Below are 16,300 nucleotides of genomic sequence, written 5' to 3'. Positions count from 1 at the left end.
ATATCAGCAGCCTGATCTCCTATTGCTAGGGGTACTCCTGCTGTTTGTTTTTCATATGCATATATCCATTTCCCCACACCCGTCGTAAGGGTTGGAAGCACCTTTATTGAGTTGATTTTGTCCATCCTTGCCAACGGCACATAGTGCGTTCTCCAAGTACACTTGCGTATTAAGGGCATTTGCATTTTTAGTTTACTTCCATCGCCCTTCTTCACACTTCCCTTTTTCCTTGCTACTGCCATCCGGCCAAACCTCTCTCTCCATCTGCCAGCCCACAAGCTCTCTACTCTAGGTGTGCGTTGAGGTGCTTGCTTTGCCTCCTCATCCTCATCGTCTCCAGCATCGGCAAACGTGCTCCACCCATATTCCTCTCCCCTATGGGAACCAACATTCTCATAACCCAAGCTATCCGTTTCACTGTCACGCTCTATGTGGACAGTTTTCATGGGTGCATTGTCCATCCAAAATGAAAAATCTCCTGACTTCCACTCATCCATCCCCTGTTGTGTCTGTTTTAGTTATGTCATGTGCAGCCCACAGTCTGCGAGTTCTGTGCATGTCGATGCCAGTGCTACCTCTAGGTCTCTTTTATTAATGCCTGCTTGTGCTGCGACATCCGGTGGGGAGATATATGGGGGTGGTGCTGCTGTCGCCGATGTCAACACATGAGTTGGATTTGTGTATCCCACTTCGGGACAGACTGCTAAGGGATATATTCCCTTGTGTCCTGCTGTTGTCTTCCCATCTTCAATTAGACCAGCGTCTTTGCTATCGTGGGGTGCCCCTCCTCATCCTTGGAAAACTCTGTATCCTCAAACATCTTTCAGAGGTTCAATATTTCCCTCCTGTTCTGTAACTGTCTCCCGTTGTATTTTGCTGTCAAAATTGTAGACATATGTTCCAAAATACTCGTCATAGGAGCCCTGATCTGGCCATGAGCAGGGCATTCCCCTTTCTTTGTCTCCATAACCCGCTGTCTATGATACTTTTCAATCCTGTCACGGTCCTTTCTTCCCCTTGTGTTCTCACCTGTGGTGTCCCCCAGGGATCGTCTCTTTCCCCTATGCTGTTCAACATTTATATCTGGGCGCTTGTCTGCCTCATCCGCTCGTATGGACTTAATTGCTATTCCTACGCGGATGATACTCAGATCCTGATCCGCTTGGATCAGGATCACACTGAGGTCTCAGCCTGTCTTCACGACTGTTTAAAAGCAGTCGGTGTCTGGATGGACCAAAACTGGCTCAAGCTTAATGGCGACAAAACGGAGGTGATGTTGGTGGGTTGCTCTCCTAGCCCAGCACTATTGACCTCCGCTATCTGGCCTACCTCTCTGGGCCCCCTGCCCTGTCCGGTGGACAAAGTTATGAACCTAGGGGTCATTCTTTCCACCTCTCTGTCCATGTCAAATCAGGTTTCAGCGGTCTGCCAATCCGCCCACCACCAGATTAGGGTACTTAAGAAGGTCCTCCCTATGATCCCAGAAGCTATGCGCCCTCCTGTGGTGGCCGCACTAGTCCTTTCACGATTGGACTATTGTAACTCCCTGTATCTCGCTCAGCCGGTGGGCCTTCTCCAGCGTCTCCAACGCATGCAAAACCTGGCAGCTAGACTGGCCACAGGCTCTCCATATGGAGCACATATTTCGCCAGTGCTTAGCCAACTTCACTGGCTCCCAGTGGCTCAGCGAGTTAAATTCAAATCACTGTGTATTGTCCACCGGGCAATCCAGGGCCTAGGAGCGGAGTTTCTTCAAACCAAATTTGTCCGATATATCCCAGAACGCAATCTTCGCTCCTCGACCACCAACCTTTTGGTGGTTCCTAGGTACAACTGGGAAAGACTCGGTGGCAGAGCTTTTTCCATCGCTGTGGCCAGGTTGTGGAACACCCTCCCACCGCCACTCAAGTTTACCTCTAACCACCTGGCTTTCAGGAAAGCCCTGAAAACAACTCTTTTTTTAGCTCCCTGCCTACTATTGTTCTTCCTGCTCGGTAGCTTCCTCATCAGCGCCATGATGCCTTCGGGCGACCGTACGCTTTATAAGTGAAGGTAACATAACATAACAGGGCCTTGCACATGTACTCTGTGGGCGTTTCACATCCCATAATCATGTTGGTTGCATCCTTGCTGTTACTATGCCTGTGCTAGTGCGCTCCACACAGTTTTGTTGATAGTCATAAAACACATTGGGCCTCATTCCGAGTATGGCGGTAAGGGATAGCGGCCACCAGTAACGAGACCGGTGGCGGTATTCCCTTACCGCTATACTCCGAGTTCCCTCTGCGCCCTCGCCCTTAACACCTGCTTTGAGCAGGTGTTAAAGTCGAGGGCGCAAAGAGGCCTCCAAGCCAATAACGGTGACCGTAATGAACGGTCACCATTATTTGCATCTTCCCCTTCCCATTGAGACCTATGGGGGCTCATTTGGGAATGGGGAAGAGCCTTGGTGAATGGGGAATTACCGCCCCGCCAACCTTGGAATGGGGCGGTGATTCCGCCATCCACCAAGGCGCTGCCGTTCCGGGTACGGCGTCAACCAAGGCGTTAATAGCGCCATTGGTTAGCGCCGTACTCGGAATGAGGCCCATTCACCTTTCCCCTTCCCTTTGTGAAAAATTTCAAAAAATGTTCTTTTCTTTCCCTTCCCACTTCTTTTCCTTTCAGTCTCCTTACTCACCAAAACGACACTTTCCCCACACACCACAAATCACTTAGCGCACCTCCTGGGCCTCCACCCTATGCAATAAAAACACAAGTAAAACAAGCTAAAATAACAAACTAAAATAACAACCACTACTTTTCCCGAGCCCTCTAATTATACCGGGCTCCTATGTATTTCCTTTTTTCTTCTCCATTAAACAATATGAGTGGAAGGCTCTCTACCATTCTGTCTTCCTTTCCTTAATATTCTCTTTCAAAATTTAATAAAAACAAAAAACAAAACAAGCCACATCCATTCCATACTCCCAATGTCAATCTCTACGTGTTTAAACTGTTCACACTTTCCCATGCATCTATCCCCTACTTGTGATCCCTTGCAAGGCTATACTCACGTGCGTGTGTTCATCCAAACTCATCCGTTACAGGGTTCCAACAACACCGGCCTGCTCTTCTCCTCTGATCCACACCCTGTTCCAAAGAGCAGACAGGAATTCTGCAAAGACGGCTCCTGCAAAGCCACTTGGGGTTGCATGTTTTTCGGACTGGTTGCTGCAGGTGGGCGCGGCACTTCCAGAGAGGCTGCTCGGACACCCCCACAGGTACAGGAGGCACTGGGTTAACATCGGGGTCACCAAATGAAAGCATGCACATGAATGGTCACAAAAGAAAATATATGACCTGTTAGGGCAAAAAAGGGCAAGAGATTTCCGGCAAGGATAACCGGTTTTAATAAAATAAAAAATAGGGAGGATAGCAACGAAATCTGCTGCTCGAGAACATTCTGCTGAAAAAATAATAGTACAAGCAGAAGGTTATAAGAAGATACATCATCAGTACTACGTCACATATAAAGTAAACACCTGTGTGGCTGGTTGGTGAGACCCTATACATGGGTGGCCTGTTCCATAGGGGATACCAGGCTACTATTGGTCCCAGCCCTGTCCGTCCGTCTTCCATCACGTGGGGTCAGCTGGGCTCATCTCTCCAGGGAATGAAAGTCACGATCCTCATTAGTTACTGTTGTAAGACAATGCTACTCTATCATTATGGTGTGCACCTGGGAGGATCAGGAATGGAACAGGGGGAGGCTTAGGATCCTGCTGACCCACATATTCTCCACTCATTCCATATCGCACTCTCCGCACCCAAGGTTTGGATTATAATTTATTCCACGCTGTACCTTTTATTACAAATCTTGTCATTGTGGAATAAGGTGGAATGGTTGCGTTCTTTTCGATCTTTTATGGCCAGTGGGTTTATAGTTGGGGGTCTGAGATCACCTACTATCTCAGAATTCAGGGTTCTTGCACTGGGGGAGTTGTGGGTGTCATAACCAATGGTGGGCTGGGTGGAGTTGGAGGTCTGCTTTTGGCCTGGATGCGATAAACGTGCATTGGGAGGCACCTGGTACTGTCTCGTGGCCTTGCAGGGTGCATTCCTTCTTGGGATAACATGTATTAGCAACAGTTATGGAGCAAATGGAAGTTTCTGTGGGAGCTAGCAGCGTGGGTCTCTCTATCATCAGTGCTTGGGCCTGTTCAGGTTTCTTCGTTGGGTCTGTATTTACTGCGCAGCCATGCAGGGCTGGATATACCATAACTATAAAATGGCGCTTCCTTATATGGGTGCACTAAGTCTATGCATTTGTAGTATTGCGTTCGTGCAGGGTGTCTCAGAACGCCCCCTGCCCCCTTGTACACCGCAAGCGTTTCTATGGGATGAGCCTTGCCCTAGATTTCCTTCCCAACAGTAACCCACCTGTAAATGGTTGAGTTTATCACTCTCACATGCCCAAACGTGGAGCCGGGTGAGTAGTACTTTTGCAAGCACTTTACCAACAGCATCCAGCAGGGAAATGAGTCTGTAGTTCCCTGGTAACATCGTATCACCCTTTTTTAAAAATGGGCACTATTACTGCCTCTCACCATGATTGCTGAACTCTCCCGATAGTTGAAACAATTAAATACACAAGAGAGCAAAGGCACCCAGATAGTTTTCTATTCTTTGAAGAAGTAGATGGGGATTTTATCCGAGCCTGAAGCTATCTCTCTTCCAAGCCCATCAGTTGCATCTGCCACTTCCTTAATCAGAAAAGGGGGAAATCACACCCTGGTTGGGCAATGCTACATCCCAGGTAAATCTCAAAAGGATATGCTTTTCAAGAGGGTCATTCAGATTATAAATGACCACTACAGATCTTTGGGACAATTCTAATATTGCCAATATGAACATTTTCAGATGATCATATCCAATTAGGAGTTGACTAGAAGAGATATTTTTCTTGTCTTGAACCCTACAAAACAAATCATTATATGATATATGATATGATATGATATGACATTTGTAACTCGCCTGTACACAAGTGTTTCAGGGTGCGACGAGGCAAGGGAGGGGGAAACAGAGGGAGGACAGAGACAACGATCTTACTAGGCCAGGTGACATTGAGATTGTGCAAGTGCAGGGGAGGAGAAAAGTGGTAGGGGAAAGGGGAGGGGGCAGTGCTTTACATGAGGTTTGAAGGGGGTCTGTGGGCGGGGGTCAAGTAGGGACTGAGGGGGAGGGAGAGGGCAACATGTGAGGTACATTGACAGGGTGGGGAGTTCATTGGTGGGCACAAGGATGGCGTGGTAGTGGTGGGGGATTCATGATGTTTGGCGCGCATTTCGAGCAAGGGCATTCGTAAGGGCTGATTGTGCTGTGCTGAGAGGATCCCTTGACTGCTGTTTCCTTTCTTCGTGAATTGGACCTTTTTCGCTTTCTGCATCAGCTGTCACGTGATTGTGTGGACTCTGCCTCCCCTTCCCAGCAAGCCCTACTTTAGCCCAGCGCACGCGCAGTCGCCCATGCGCATTTCGAGCAAGGGCATTCGTAAGGGCTGATTGTGCTGTGCTGAGAGGATCCCTTGACTGCTGTTTCCTTTCTTCGTGAATTGGACCTTTTTCGCTTTCTGCATCAGCTGTCACGTGATTGTGTGGACTCTGCCTCCCCTTCCCAGCAAGCCCTACTTTAGCCCAGCGCACGCGCAGTCGCCCATGCGCATTTCGAGCAAGGGCATTCGTAAGGGCTGATTGTGCTGTGCTGAGAGGATCCCTTGACTGCTGTTTCCTTTCTTCGTGAATTGGACCTTTTTCGCTTTCTGCATCAGCTGTCACGTGATTGTGTGGACTCTGCCTCCCCTTCCCAGCAAGCCCTACTTTAGCCCAGCGCACGCGCAGTCGCCCATGCGCATTTCGAGCAAGGGCATTCGTAAGGGCTGATTGTGCTGTGCTGAGAGGATCCCTTGACTGCTATTTCCTTTCTTCATGAATTGGACCTTTTTCGCTTTCTGTATCAGCTGTCACGGTATTAACCCTGAAACGTGCACTTGCCTTTGCAACTAATGTGGATTTAGCGCTTAGCACTTTTAAACAGATACTGAATAGTATTCTCTACTTTCATTTTTAGTGATTGTGTGGACTCTGCCTCCCCTTTTCAGCAAGCCCTACTTTAGCCCAGTGCACGCGCATTCACGCGCATGCATTTCGAGCAAGGGCATTCGTAAGGGCTGATTGTGCTGATCGCGCTGGAAGGTGTGGAGGGTGAGCCTAATCAAATAGCATTTGTTTGCTGCATTTGTCATATGTGTGTATCTGAATTTTCCCATATAGATATTAGGGGTTTTCTGTAACTTTTGTTGAGATAATTATACACAATGTCAAAGCTATATGGTCTGTGCACTGGAATGCCTCTGGTACACTCGCTATCTAATTCTGCGTATGACTTCCATACTACGCCCAAATGGGCGTTGCAAAACGCACCATTGCGAGCTCCCGCTCGGAGCAGATCAATTTAACATACAAGCGACATCCGGAAATTTTACTCTGAAAGCCCGCTTTTAGCACCTCTAGCAAACTTGACTAAAACTGATGAAATACTTAAGTCATCTAGTACTGTGGTCCCCCAGGCGCATGCAGTGGCGCCGAAGGCAGCACCAGTAGAATTGCCAGTTGACTTGTGCCCTCCTTCTGATTCACAGCTGGTTACTCCACCATCAGACTCTCTGTTAGCCGCCTTCATGGAACCCGCTCTGTTGAGTGACTATGCTGTCCCAGTGCAACTACAAACCACAAACGGTAGTGAATGCCTTTGTACATTCAATCCCTAAACTTCCTCAACCAGCTGATTGTGAAGAAGTTGCGACTGCTCCCTCGTGTGATGACACGGATTCACGGAAAGCAACACACTCATCCATAACTCCCGTTACACCCCGAGTTAGCCCGGATATAGCAAACCACCCAAGTGACTGCACAAATGACGAACAACTATCCCAATCACCGGTAATGTTTCCCGAATCTTCACAAGAATCATCAGTTCTGTCCATCTCCTTCACGCAGTCCACCCTGCGACGACAAGCTCATAATAATTCTATGCCAACGAATGAACCAGTGTCACCTAAAAAGTCATCAACGGCTCTGACGTTGCAAGCCTTGAACACGTCAGTTTTTTCACTGGCTAAACTTTATGAGTCATTAGATTCACTATTACGTGAATTACTGGAAAGCACAGCGATTCGACCTCCTTTAAATAAAGAAATGGCAACATCCGTTTCAAGTACAGCTCCTGACAAAATGGTGTGTACAAGCTGTCAGAAAAACATTTCTGCGACTGTCTCTGATAGTGAAAACACGAAGAGGGATGATGAAACAAAAAAGAATGAAACAGAAGGGAAACAAATAGAACCTGCAATCAGAAAGAGGATAAAGCAAGGTTGCGTAGCTCGAAAAATTGACGATCTAGAAATAATCGAACAGGAAATAACGGTTGCAGCAAAAACCGCAGCAAATCAAATACCAGTGACCTTGCCTTTTTTTTAAAAGGCATAACATAAGTATAACATCTTTAATGCTAAAACCACAAATGGGAAACGTGATACAGAATTAACTCTAACAAAAAAAACTAAAAATCAGAAATTAAATAAGCTGCGGAAGAACCAAAATTCAAGACAATTCATCAAACTGCTAACGGTAGCAGACAAAAGAGCCCAGGAAAAGAGTGCTGCCATCGTACGCAAATACTCGGCAATATCAAGAAACAAGGCCATCACTCCTGGGGAAAAAACCCACAGAAAATGAGTCGGGTCCACCAGTGATGATAGAACTGCGATATGATCCTTTAGATAATCTACTGGAAGAAGTGGCGAAAACAGAAAAACCCTGTGGAATATTAAACTCCTACCCTGCCTCTCAAGTAAAACAAAGCAATTGCCCGACTACAGTCTAAAAAAACCGGATGGAAGACAATGCATCTATGACTCTGGAAAGCAGACTCGAAGAAATCCAGAAATCAATGGGCTTATTTATGTCACGGCCGGTTCCGAATGTCAAATTCAATGATTTTTGGAGCAACAGAGAGCTCCTCTGGCTTGTGAGTTTGATATTGCACTGAGTGTATGGACGGGGACTGTGGGGTTGTTATCAATTGATGCTAGAGGGAAGGTGGATGTTGATGTGTTCGGGTGGGATGGGGAGTGGGAGATCAGAGTTTGAGGAGAAAGGTGTTTGGCGTGCCAGAGTGCTCCTCTGATCTTGGAGTTGGATGTGGAATGGTGGTAGGGGGTGGGCAGGCGAGGTCCGGGTTTATCATTGTTAGGGGGCAGAGGTCGTGGGTTGCAACCAGATGCGGGCTAAAGGGAGAGGTACATGAAATTGGGCTCTAGAGCACGGGTTATGTGCTGGGAGGGGTGAGTTATGGGGGTTTGTAAGGAGCAGTGAGGCCAGGAATGAGGAGGGGTCGGAGAGGTGGTCTTTGTTGATGTGGGATCTCCATCCTGGGGGGAGGTTAAGGGCAGCACCTAGAAGTTGATGTGCCTGGAGCAGTAGATGCAGTGACCCTAGATGGAAAAGCATTGTCTAGATTCTGGGCACCAGGACAGTGGGAGAGGGTCAAACAGCGGGCAGTAGTAAATGCAGCAACTCTAGATGGGGTAGCAGCGCTTAGATTAGGGACACCTGGACAGAGGACGGAAGGCCTAACACAGGGACACCAGCAAATGTAGTAACAGAGAACGCAATAAGCCAAGGTGAAATGGCAGTGCCAGGCACGGGACACCTGGAGAGAGGGAGTGAGCCTAATATGGTGACAATAGTAGCTGCAGTAACAGAAGACGCAGTAACCCTAGATGCAACAGCTGAGCCTCGACTCGGGACACCTGGATAGAGGGAGAAGGCCTAACATGGAAACACTAGTTAATACAGTAACAGTGAATGCAGTAACCCTGGATGTAACAGCTGAGCCTAGACTCTAGACACCTGGATAGGGGAGAAGGACTAACATGGGAACACTAGTTAATACAGTAACAGAGAATGCAGTAACCCTGGATGTAACAGCTGAGCCTAGACCCTAGACACCTGGATAGAGGGAGAAGGCCTAACATGGGAACACTAGTTAATACAGTAACAGAGAATGCAGTAACCCTGGATGTAACAGCTGAGCCTAGACTCTAGACACCTGGATAGAGGGAGAAGGCCTAACATGGGAACACTAGTTAATACAGTAACATTGAATGCAGTAACCCTGGATACAAAAGCAGTGCCTCGACTCGGGACACCTGGATAGAGGGAGAAGGCCTAACATGGGAACACTAGTTAATACAGTAACAGTGAATGCAGTAACCCTGGATGCAAAAGCAGTGCCTCGTCTCGGGACACCTGGATAGAGGGAGAAGGCCTAACATGGGAACACTAGTTAATACAGTAACAGAGAATCCAGTAACCCTGGATGTAACAGCAGTGCCTCGACTCGGGACACTTGGATAGAGGGAGAAGGCCTAACATGGGAACACTAGTTAATACAGTAACAGAGAATCCAGTAACCCTGGATGTAACAGCAGTGCCTCAACGCTAGACACCTGGATAGAGGGAGAAGGCCTAACAGGGGAACACTAGTTAATACAGTAACAGAGAATGCAGTAACCCTGGATGTAACAGCTGAGCCTCGACTCGGGACACCTGGATAGAGGGAGAAGGCCTAACATGGAAACACTAGTTAATACAGTAACAGTGAATGCAGTAACCCTGGATGTAACAGCTGAGCCTAGACTCTAGACACCTGGATAGGGGAGAAGGACTAACATGGGAACACTAGTTAATACAGTAACAGAGAATGCAGTAACCCTGGATGTAACAGCTGAGCCTAGACCCTAGACACCTGGATAGAGGGAGAAGGCCTAACATGGGAACACTAGTTAATACAGTAACAGAGAATGCAGTAACCCTGGATGTAACAGCTGAGCCTAGACTCTAGACACCTGGATAGAGGGAGAAGGCCTAACATGGGAACACTAGTTAATACAGTAACAGTGAATGCAGTAACCCTGGATGCAAAAGCAGTGCCTCGACTCGGGACACCTGGATAGAGGGAGAAGGCCTAACATGGGAACACTAGTTAATACAGTAACAGTGAATGCAGTAACCCTGGATGCAAAAGCAGTGCCTCGACTCGGGACACCTGGATAGAGGGAGAAGGCCTAACATGGGAACACTAGTTAATACAGTAACAGAGAATCCAGTAACCCTGGATGTAACAGCAGTGCCTCGACTCGGGACACCTGGATAGAGGGAGAAGGCCTAACATGGGAACACTAGTTAATACAGTAACAGAGAATCCAGTAACCCTGGATGTAACAGCAGTGCCTCGACGCTAGACACCTGGATAGAGGGAGAAGGCCTAACATGGGGACACTAGTTAATACAGTAACAGAGAATGCAGTAACCCTGGATGCAAAAGCAGTGCCTCGACTCTGGACACCTGGATAGAGGGAGAAGGCCTAACATGGGAACACTAGTTAATACAGTAACAGTGAATGCAGTAACCCTGGATGCAACAGCAGTGCCTCGACTCGGGACACCTGGATAGAGGGAGAAGGCCTAACATGGGAACACTAGTTAATACAGTAACAGTGAATGCAGTAACCCTGGATGCAACAGCAGTGCCTCGACTCGGGACACCTGGATAGAGGGAGAAGGCCTAACATGGGAACACTAGTTAATACAGTAACAGTGAATGCAGTAACCCTGGATGCAACAGCAGTGCCTCGACTCGGGACACCTGGATAGAGGGAGAAGGCCTAACATGGGAACACTAGTTAATACAGTAACAGAGAATCCAGTAACCCTGGATGCAACAGCAGTGCCTCGACTCGGGACACCTGGATAGAGGGAGAAGGCCTAACATGGGAACACTAGTTAATACAGTAACAGAGAATGCAGTAACCCTGGATGTAACAGCTGAGCCTAGACTCTAGACACCTGGATAGAGGGAGAAGGCCTAACATGGGAACACTAGTTAATACAGTAACAGTGAATGCAGTAACCCTGGATGCAACAGCAGTGCCTCGACTCGGGACACCTGGATAGAGGGAGAAGGCCTAACATGGGAACACTAGTTAATACAGTAACAGAGAATCCAGTAACCCTGGATGCAAAAGCAGTGCCTCGACTCGGGACACCTGGATAGAGGGAGAAGGCCTAACATGGGAACACTAGTTAATACAGTAACAGTGAATGCAGTAACCCTGGATGCAACAGCAGTGCCTCGACTCGGGACACCTGGATAGAGGGAGAAGGCCTAACATGGGAACACTAGTTAATACAGTAACAGAGAATCCAGTAACCCTGGATGCAACAGCAGTGCCTCGACTCGGGACACCTGGATAGAGGGAGAAGGCCTAACATGGGAACACTAGTTAATACAGTAACAGAGAATGCAGTAACCCTGGATGTAACAGCTGAGCCTAGACTCTAGACACCTGGATAGAGGGAGAAGGCCTAACATGGGAACACTAGTTAATACAGTAACAGTGAATGCAGTAACCCTGGATGCAACAGCAGTGCCTCGACTCGGGACACCTGGATAGAGGGAGAAGGCCTAACATGGGAACACTAGTTAATACAGTAACAGAGAATCCAGAAACCCTGTATGCAAAAGCAGTGCCTCGACTCGGGACACCTGGATAGAGGGAGAAGGCCTAACATGGGAACACTAGTTAATACAGTAACAGTGAATGCAGTAACCCTGGATGCAACAGCAGTGCCTCGACTCGGGACACCTGGATAGAGGGAGAAGGCCTAACATGGGAACACTAGTTAATACAGTAACAGAGAATCCAGTAACCCTGGATGCAAAAGCAGTGCCTCGACTCGGGACACCTGGATAGAGGGAGAAGGCCTAACATGGGAACACTAGTTAATACAGTAACAGAGAATCCAGTAACCCTGGATGCAACAGCAGTGCCTCGACTCGGGACACCTGGATAGAGGGAGAAGGCCTAACATGCGAACACTAGTTAATACAGTAACAGAGAATCCAGTAACCCTGGATGCAACAGCAGTGCCTCGACTCGGGGCACCTGGATAGAGGGAGAAGGCCTAACATGCGAACACTAGTTAATACAGTAACAGAGAATCCAGTAACCCTGGATGTAACAGCAGTGCCTCAACGCTAGACACCTGGATAGAGGGAGAAGGCCTAACAGGGGAACACTAGTTAATACAGTAACAGAGAATGCAGTAACCCTGGATGTAACAGCTGAGCCTCGACTCGGGACACCTGGATAGAGGGAGAAGGCCTAACATGGAAACACTAGTTAATACAGTAACAGTGAATCCAGTAACCCTGGATGCAACAGCAGTGCCTCGACTCGGGACACCTGGATAGAGGGAGAAGGCCTAACATGCGAACACTAGTTAATACAGTAACAGAGAATCCAGTAACCCTGGATGCAACAGCAGTGCCTCGACTCGGGACACCTGGATAGAGGGAGAAGGCCTAACATGGGAACACTAGTTAATACAGTAACAGAGAATCCAGTAACCCTGGATGTAACAGCAGTGCCTCAACGCTAGACACCTGGATAGAGGGAGAAGGCCTAACAGGGGAACACTAGTTAATACAGTAACAGAGAATGCAGTAACCCTGGATGTAACAGCTGAGCCTCGACTCGGGACACCTGGATAGAGGGAGAAGGCCTAACATGGAAACACTAGTTAATACAGTAACAGTGAATGCAGTAACCCTGGATGTAACAGCTGAGCCTAGACTCTAGACACCTGGATAGGGGAGAAGGACTAACATGGGAACACTAGTTAATACAGTAACAGAGAATGCAGTAACCCTGGATGTAACAGCTGAGCCTAGACCCTAGACACCTGGATAGAGGGAGAAGGCCTAACATGGGAACACTAGTTAATACAGTAACAGAGAATGCAGTAACCCTGGATGTAACAGCTGAGCCTAGACTCTAGACACCTGGATAGAGGGAGAAGGCCTAACATGGGAACACTAGTTAATACAGTAACAGTGAATGCAGTAACCCTGGATGCAAAAGCAGTGCCTCGACTCGGGACACCTGGATAGAGGGAGAAGGCCTAACATGGGAACACTAGTTAATACAGTAACAGTGAATGCAGTAACCCTGGATGCAAAAGCAGTGCCTCGACTCGGGACACCTGGATAGAGGGAGGCGGCCTAACATGGGAACACTAGTTAATACAGTAACAGAGAATCCAGTAACCCTGGATGCAACAGCAGTGCCTCGACTCGGGACACCTGGATAGAGGGAGAAGGCCTAACATGGGAACACTAGTTAATACAGTAACAGAGAATCCAGTAACCCTGGATGTAACAGCAGTGCCTCGACGCTAGACACCTGGATAGAGGGAGAAGGCCTAACATGGGGACACTAGTTAATACAGTAACAGAGAATGCAGTAACCCTGGATGCAAAAGCAGTGCCTCGACTCGGGACACCTGGATAGAGGGAGAAGGCCTAACATGGGAACACTAGTTAATACAGTAACAGTGAATGCAGTAACCCTGGATGCAACAGCAGTGCCTCGACTCGGGACACCTGGATAGAGGGAGAAGGCCTAACATGGGAACACTAGTTAATACAGTAACAGTGAATGCAGTAACCCTGGATGCAACAGCAGTGCCTCGACTCGGGACACCTGGATAGAGGGAGAAGGCCTAACATGGGAACACTAGTTAATACAGTAACAGAGAATCCAGTAACCCTGGATGCAACAGCAGTGCCTCGACTCGGGACACCTGGATAGAGGGAGAAGGCCTAACATGGGAACACTAGTTAATACAGTAACAGAGAATGCAGTAACCCTGGATGTAACAGCTGAGCCTAGACTCTAGACACCTGGATAGAGGGAGAAGGCCTAACATGGGAACACTAGTTAATACAGTAACAGTGAATGCAGTAACCCTGGATGCAACAGCAGTGCCTCGACTCGGGACACCTGGATAGAGTGAGAAGGCCTAACATGGGAACACTAGTTAATACAGTAACAGAATCCAGTAACCCTGGATGCAAAAGCAGTGCCTCGACTCGGGACACCTGGATAGAGGGAGAAGGCCTAACATGGGAACACTAGTTAATACAGTAACAGTGAATGCAGTAACCCTGGATGCAACAGCAGTGCCTCGACTCGGGACACCTGGATAGAGGGAGAAGGCCTAACATGGGAACCCTAGTTAATACAGTAACAGAGAATCCAGTAACCCTGGATGCAACAGCAGTGCCTCGACTCGGGACACCTGGATAGAGGGAGAAGGCCTAACATGGGAACACTAGTTAATACAGTAACAGAGAATGCAGTGACCCTGGATGTAACAGCTGAGCCTAGACTCTAGACACCTGGATAGAGGGAGAAGGCCTAACATGGGAACACTAGTTAATACAGTAACAGTGAATGCAGTAACCCTGGATGCAACAGCAGTGCCTCGACTCGGGACACCTGGATAGAGGGAGAAGGCCTAACATGGGAACACTAGTTAATACAGTAACAGAGAATCCAGTAACCCTGGATGCAAAAGCAGTGCCTCGACTCGGGACACCTGGATAGAGGGAGAAGGCCTAACATGGGAACACTAGTTAATACAGTAACAGTGAATGCAGTAACCCTGGATGCAACAGCAGTGCCTCGACTCGGGACACCTGGATAGAGGGAGAAGGCCTAACATGGGAACACTAGTTAATACAGTAACAGAGAATCCAGTAACCCTGGATGCAAAAGCAGTGCCTCGACTCGGGACACCTGGATAGAGGGAGAAGGCCTAACATGGGAACACTAGTTAATACAGTAACAGAGAATCCAGTAACCCTGGATGCAACAGCAGTGCCTCGACTCGGGACACCTGGATAGAGGGAGAAGGCCTAACATGCGAACACTAGTTAATACAGTAACAGAGAATCCAGTAACCCTGGATGCAACAGCAGTGCCTCGACTCGGGACACCTGGATAGAGGGAGAAGGCCTAACATGGGAACACTAGTTAATACAGTAACAGAGAATCCAGTAACCCTGGATGCAAAAGCAGTGCCTCGACTCGGGACACCTGGATAGAGGGAGAAGGCCTAACATGGGAACACTAGTTAATACAGTAACAGAGAATCCAGTAACCCTGGATGTAACAGCTGAGCCTCGACTCTAGACACCTGGATAGAGGGAGAAGGCCTAACATGGGGACACTAGTTAATACAGTAACAGAGAATGCAGTAACCCTGGATGTAACAGCTGAGCCTCGACGCTAGACACCTGGATAGAGGGAGAAGGCCTAACACAGGGGGGTAGGAGTAAAAGTAACAGTAAATGCAAAACTGTAGCTGTAGTAGTAGCGTCTGGACTGGAGGAGAAACGGCCCAATACAGGGGGCAACTCTATAGTGGCACACTATAGATGTGACACCATGCATTATTAACAATTTTCAGCCATGCGACACAGCTCAATATTCATAGTTCACGAAGAGGGTGAGGCAGGCTAGAATTTCCAGTACTATCTCGAGTTGGGACTTTCTAGTTGTGAATCAATGTACAATTAACCATTGTCTAAGTGTGCGACGCAGGCCTGTTCAGAGGGTGGGTATAGTGGCAGGGCTGCCGGAGTACAGTGATTGCTCTATTCTGCACCCAGGTCACACCTACCTTGATAGTCGCTGCTGGTTGATGGCTGGCCACTGGCTTACCCTGCTGACACCTTTAGACACAATCTGTTGTCTTCAAACTGTGGGGCTGGCCCCATTAGGAGTGCCCAAAGGAAGGCAGCGGTGGCAAGGCTCTTTAAAAAGCAGGCCGGCAAAGTGACTGCTTTCAATAGGAAATATAAGCAGATATGCCGTCTGGCATTTTAGGCACTGTTGGGGAGGATTTTCTCTTTTGCATCCTTCCTCGGTTAATGTCAATAGGACACACTTCTTTTTGCTTATTTTTCTAACCTGTCCTGACTTTCTGAGGGAAAATAAAGCCTTTAGCTTCACTCCCCTTGCCTTTTGCTCGTTATGGGGAAGTGACTTGTCCTTCAGACTGTCACTACTGAGCAACAGTGTTTCTCTGTATTTTACCAATTGCACACAGCACCTCACAGTGCAGGGCAATGGGGATACTTTGTATCCCCTTAACCTTTGTTATTCTGGGTTTTTCATTATTTTTATATGTGCCTAAAGACTACAGTGTTTCTTACATTTTTACCTTTTTTACTTTACTCATGAACGTTCGCGTTTACAGCGAATGGCTACTAACGTTGGCTAGTACCGCAAGATGGCTTTGTCACAAGGTTTTTCGCTTGGTCTTTAGCCATATTTTACTTTGGCATT

The 16,300-nt window shown here is 48.0% G+C and overlaps 1 protein-coding gene across 2 annotated transcripts in view; it reads left to right on the top strand.

Moving 5' to 3' along the window:
* Positions 1–16,300, top strand: part of CHST15 (carbohydrate sulfotransferase 15) — a 615,742-nt gene that overhangs the window by 109,583 nt on the left and 489,859 nt on the right. The gene's annotated exons all lie outside the window — the stretch shown is intronic.

Source organism: Ambystoma mexicanum, chromosome 8 (genome assembly GCF_040938575.1).
Source record: "Ambystoma mexicanum isolate Mex_15411 chromosome 8, UKY_AmexF1_1, whole genome shotgun sequence".
NCBI classification, from domain to species: domain Eukaryota; kingdom Metazoa; phylum Chordata; class Amphibia; order Caudata; family Ambystomatidae; genus Ambystoma; species Ambystoma mexicanum.
The sequence above is the reverse complement of the archived record's forward strand: the minus strand, read 5'-3'. Positions and strand labels throughout refer to the sequence as shown.